The sequence below is a fragment of the Tenrec ecaudatus genome, chromosome 13, assembly GCF_050624435.1.
Source record: "Tenrec ecaudatus isolate mTenEca1 chromosome 13, mTenEca1.hap1, whole genome shotgun sequence".
Classification (NCBI taxonomy): Eukaryota; Metazoa; Chordata; class Mammalia; order Afrosoricida; family Tenrecidae; genus Tenrec; species Tenrec ecaudatus.
The window spans coordinates 79,382,416-79,388,497 of NC_134542.1; the positions used below are offsets into that span (position 1 = coordinate 79,382,416).

Genomic DNA, 6,082 nt, shown 5'->3' on the forward strand with positions numbered 1-6,082 from the left:
CCATCCTTGATGAACATTTATACTGACCTTGTTGTCTAAGTTAAGTCTCGAATAACTTGTAAGGTTTTACGTCTTTCTTTATTTTTTTAAAACATTTTTTCAATTGTTTTTTCAATTAGGTGATGGTGGGTTACATTTCAGGTCATCAGTTTTGTTTTCAACAACTTTAGTTGCTTATTAAATCCCCCAATAGCATTCCCTCGCCCACCCCCTTTGACATGTCTTCTTCATCTTGTGGAATACCATTATCCTTACCACCAAAGTCAACCCTGCCTCCCCTCCAGCAGCTGCCTATTGCTTCAGCTAGCTTTGCTTGCCCTCCCTGCCTTGGTTAACCATCAAATCCTGTTTCCTTTGGCATGAAAATCTTTGCCTTACATTTTTCTTTATGATAATGATGTCATACAATATGTATCTTCCTGTAACTGACTAATTTTACTCAGCATAACAGGCCCCAAGTCCATTCATGCCACAAGACACTGTGTGGTGGTGTTGGGTGTTTTTAAATCATGATGCATAGTGCTGGCTTCGGCAGCACAGAGACTAAAATTGGAATGATAGAGAGAAGATCAGCATGGCCCCTGCACAAGGATGACACAAAGTTGTGAAGTGTTCCATATTTTTTTAAAAAGTAGTGAGGCATAATAGCACTCCATTGTGTGTATGTACCAGTATTTATTTATCTATTCTTCTACTGATGGGAATTTAGCTTATTTTTGTGAGCAGTATTGTGAGCAGTGCTGCGATGGTATTGTGAGCAGTGCTGCGATGGATGCGTGTGTACGTGTCTGCTTGCGCTGTGATTCTTACTTCTTCAGGCTCGATACCCGGTCGAGGGATTGCTGGGTCACCGGCGATTTCTAGTCCCACTAGTTTAAGGTAACAGCACACTGCTTTCTACAGCGCTGTACTTGTTTCACAACCCCCGCAGCAGTCAGCAGTGTGTGAGGATTCTCATCTCTCTGCATTCTTTCTAGCAGTTGTTATTTTCTGTTTTGGGGGGATTTTCTTAAATTTAAAAAAAAACTTTGCTGTCAATGCCATTGTCAGGTGTTATCTCAACACTGAATTTGCATCTCTCAGATGGCGAGTGATCATATGTTTGCTGGCCATCTGGGGGTCTTCTTCGGTTAACTGTCTGTTCATCTCTGTTGTCCCTGTTTTAATTGGAGTACTGGTCTTTCCTTGTTAAAGCAGGTGTTGCAGTTTTCTCTGGACTTTAGAGCGTGGTCTATAAGGTTTGACTTCCCACAGCAGTCTGCTTTTGTGCACAGTTGTGGGTCAATAAATAATTGATTGACTAATTGACAGCATAGATCAATTCTGGGAGAGAATAAATATGAGAGAAAGGAACTGGGTCTCCCCCTTCGTCTGGGCAATATGTTTCTTAGCCAAATGGCCAATTCACATCTAATTATTGACTCTTAAACAGGGACAGCTGGAGATACTGCTTGCATCCTGCACAATCCTCTCCATCCCTTCTAGAAAGGCAGAAAACAGAAGGTTGCTGCACACAGGGATCATAGACACTTGTCAAAGACAAACCACAGGCAAGGGGACTTACAGGAAGAAAGAGAGGGGGGGGGGGGGAAGAAAGCTAGCTCTCAGGGCCAGGCTGACTTGGGGGGCTCATGTTCACACACACACACACACACACACACACACACATACACACACACAGGCACAGTCGGCAGGCCTCCGTCAAGTTGGGGCTCTGGGTGGAGTAACAAGGCTCTTTTGTGTCCCAACAAATGACCTATTTCAGTGAAATAGGAAAAGTGGGGGAAGGCAGTCAGTCACGCACTCCGTCAATCAGTCATGTGCCAAGTCCTGGGGATGTTAGTGTTTCAGGCCAGTAATTCTGTCTAACAGAAGGCCATCCTGCCCTTTCCCCCACTCCTTTTAGCAAGATTGCAGATGTAAATCAGCACCGAAGTCCGGAAGCTGCTGCATATCGGTTGTTGGGAGCAGTCTGGGAGGAAGACTCTTCAGAATAATTTAGAATGGAGTCTGAGAGGAAGGTCAGTTTTTTCTATTTAAAGCTAGAGCACTCTGTCAAACAGGGCTTGGAGGGGATGTTCTGAATGTCAGTCATGGAGTCTAAGTTGAGCATACTTTAAAACACTATCAATTGATGGTCTGAAATGTAACCCCACCCACCTAATTCTCAATGAGAGAAAAACAATGATCATTTCTACACACACACCCGCCCTGGCCCCTCCCCTTCCCCACCCCAAGAGTTTGCCTATTTGCCCAGGCTCTTATCTCTGACCTCTGAGCATCCTTGACATGTGGGAGGCCACTTGAATATGCAGACACTTGGGATTGATAAAATACCTTTCTATTCATGAGGAGCTTCCGTTGCAGTGCCAAACAGCAGAGCAGAATGACGCTCACAGTGGACAGAAAGTAGATCTACAAGGAGGGACCAGCTTCTACAGACTTGAACTTGGGCAAATATTTTGAAATCTCTGAGCCTTATTTTCTGTATTCTTAAAATTAAGAGACAGAGGTTTTGGGGGTTGGGTTATGAGCAAATGATGTAGAACTTCCTAAACCTTCATTAGGAAGGTTGAGTTAGAAACCATGATGTGGGGAGATGTACTGACTGAAGTAACTCGACCAGCAGTCGACAGAATCAGGGGTAGAACCTAAGTTTCATGTGTCAACACTCCACCCAGCTCCAAGATGTCTTGTTAAATGAATGTGCACCTGGAAGGGGCAAGGAAGGTTGGAGCTATCTCTTCCTCAGGGTCCTAGTGTGTCAACACGGCCACTCCTGTGAGATTCAGCTAATCCCTGGCACGTCACAGACACAAGCAGGACTCAGCAGGCTTTATTCGATGCAAAGAATCTCGTGCTGAAGCCTATGTTCCCACTTTGGGGAATCCCGAGTAAGCAGGGCATTTGGGAAACAATTGTAACAGAAGGGAGAGCTCATGGGCGGTATACCGACCTCTTCCTCGAGCTCTCCTGTGGCCCCTTCCTGCCGCTAGGACTGCTACCCCACCTCCCCCAGGAGTCATTTTTCAGTTGTCACCCCCCACACACACCATGATTTCTGCTGCCCTGCATTCCCAAAGACCCCCGCCCTCTATGACTCAAAGAGGAGGAACACCAGCCTTGGCAACAACAACCATGCCCTCCCTGGAGAGCATTCCCGGTGGCCAGTTCGAGTCCAGCATCTCCATAGCAGAAGCTCCTGGGAAAGAAAGAAATTCCCCAAGAAATATTTTACTCTGCTCACCCTGTGTGCTTTAATGATTGACATTCGGCAGCCAAGTGGAGCAGCAGTACTTCGTCCAGGCATTTGAGAGAGAAAAAGGGAGAGCTCTCTCCCACGTGTATAAGATGTTTGAGCCATGACGTTGCCTGGGCACATGCAGCCTTCATGCATACCCGCAAAGACTTCAAAGTGTGGTGACTGAAAGAGAAATGAATTGAGATGATTCATTCACGCCACCTATATTTATAGACCTGGCATGGTTCTAGGTGGTGGGGAAACATCAGGGAACAAAACAGAGAGGAATCCCTAATTTTGAGGAATTTATATTCTAATAAAAAAGAGAAGAAATAGGAGGTAATAACGATGAGTGCAAGAATGAAGAAAATGTCCTCAAGCTGATTGGGTGATGATTGTAATTCTTCTAGATGTGATTAAACTATTGAATATGTGAAGTGCATGCCAATAACACTGCTCAAAACAAAACAGAACACTCCAACACTCAAAAAGGGGAAGTGATACCCTGTGAATAAATATAATAAATAAGGGAAAGATAACGTATGATAGGTGGGGAGAAAGAACAGACTAGGACAAGGGGGCTTCAAAAAGTTCATGGAAAAATTCTATTTTCTTTTACTTCCATTTTCCAATGAACTCTTCAAACCTCTTTGCTTAACAGGGCTGGGGAGGCTTACATAGGGTGGTCAGTACAGGGCTTATTAAGAAGGTCACAGTTGAGCAAAGTCGTCAAATCCGGGGAAAAGAAAGCCGGGCTTTCAGGAGTATCTGGAGACTGGTGCTAGAGACAGAGCAGCCGCGCAAAGGGCCCGGACCCGGAGCCTGTGCAGAAGATTGGTGGGGCGTCAAGGAAGCCAGTGCGCCCGGAGTGAGTGAGCAGGAAACTAGGAGGGAATGCGTTCATAGAGCACATGGGGGCCAGAGAGATAGGACCTTGTAGGAAATAGAGAAACGTTGGCTTTCCTCTGGAGAACGAGAGCGATTAGACAGCTCTCCGTGATCAAGTCAGTTCTGCCCCATAGCGACCCTGCAGGACAGCCCAGCTCTGTCGTCTTCTCGGAGGATGGAATGCAACCTGCCCCACAGAAGCAGCACAGAAAGGAGGATGAGAGCTGGGTTCCTTGCATTTGAAAACAACCAGCGCTCCTTCTTTCCTGGAGACCTTCACAGTGGGCCGCCATCATCGATGGACCAGAATGGAACTTTCCACCCCCTTCCGCAACCTCATCCGTGACGCTTGCCCCCTGGAAGCAAACGCTCCTCCTCTTACATCCCAGCATCCCATGGAGCTCGACAGAGAAAGGAGTCTCCCCACTCCCTCTGCCGACTTCCCAATAACAGAGTCCACCAGCAAGATCCATTAGAGCTAATTAACGACCCTCCTTTCAGGAGGTGTCTTTTCACTATGATTAATTCTGGGTCAGAGACAGAAAGCTTGTTCCATTATGGTTCTTTAAAAAATATATTATTATTCAGGCTCCTCAGACTGGCTTGAACTGAGGGCGAATTTCTAAAGTCATGTTACTTAGCTGTCACAACTCGTAATAGAAAAATTCAATTTATCAAGAATTAGGCGAGGCAGGAGAGGCATGCTCTCCGCTTTCAAACAAAGGAGATCAATCCTGACACAATGGCAGCATGACATTCGTGGACTTTGAAGATTCCAGCCTCCCTCTTCATTAATTAGAGGGAATCAAGGGTTCTGGTGGTTAATTATTTGCAGAAATTGTGCTCTGCAAAAGCAGACGCCAGCTCACGCTAGCCGCTGCCAGCTGCAGCTTGGCATGGTAATTGAGGCCTGCTTCAGCCCTTCGCTCACTGTGGGTGGCCAACAATCACTCCGAAGGCCATCACTAGCCACGCACCCCTGCAGGTCTAGGCCAGGTCATGCGGCTTCCTAGCACAGGGAGCCCTAGAAGTTGACACCGTTCTGGATAGATGCATTGATGGGTGTTTGTGGGCAGCTGACGTGGAGTTAGTCGGGCAATTCCACGGACGAAAGTGGAAAAGGCGCGCTGGTCCCCCACGATTGCAAACCGAACTCTGGGACCTCTAGGATCTTTATGGGGTGTTTTTGAAAGTAGTTCCTTTCTAGCCAGTCTTAGCCTGAAAGTGACCCCCAAGCCTGCTCAGCGTCATGGCAACCTATAAGCCTCTGGTAACAGTCTGGCAGGGTGCTTTGAAAATTCCCCTCCAGAAATAGAAGACCAAAGTCATGTGTAGGGTATATGGTTGGGGTTGGGGGGGGGGGGTATTTGCTGCTCAGTTCACTCAATAATCCTTGGTTATTATTGCTGTTGTCACAAGTAAGGAATCAGCTCACTTAAAACAACATATAAACAAAAAACAGCCTGGAAAACTTAGTATGTATTTTCATTACAGAAGAAATATATATTCCTGAGAACAAATTCAAGCCTCGTAGAAGCAGATAAAGAAGAAAGCATTAAGGTGTCTCTGTGACCCCCTCCAGCCCCACCCACCTGAGAGAACCACTACGAGGCTTAAAATGCTTCTTTCCAGACGTCTGGGTGCAGCCTGGGAATACTATTCTGTCCAGCCAAACACTGACGTCTTCCACGGCATCGGGGCATCTCAGCTACCTCTCGTGCACTGGCAAGGTTCTCCTCTGCTTCCAGGAGCCTGTTACTGGGGTTTCATGGCACGTCCGGCTCTAGCGTCCTGGCGGTATAACTAGGCGCTGGATGAGAAAGCAAGGACATGCCTCCACATGCATCCCTTACTGCTTCTGTGTAGGAGAGAGGCCATAAATCGGAAAACGCCGTGACGGTGTTAAGACTGGAGCTGCCCCTCAAGGAGGCTGAGTCCAATCTCCAATTGGAC

The 6,082-nt window shown here is 46.8% G+C and overlaps 1 non-coding gene across 1 annotated transcript; it reads left to right on the forward strand.

The window, feature by feature from the left end:
* Positions 1-519: 519 nt before the first annotated feature.
* Positions 520-624, forward strand: LOC142425101 (U6 spliceosomal RNA). Its single transcript, XR_012779476.1, has one exon. It is a non-coding gene; the product is annotated as a U6 spliceosomal RNA (small nuclear RNA).
* The last annotated feature ends 5,458 nt before the right edge of the window (positions 625-6,082 follow it).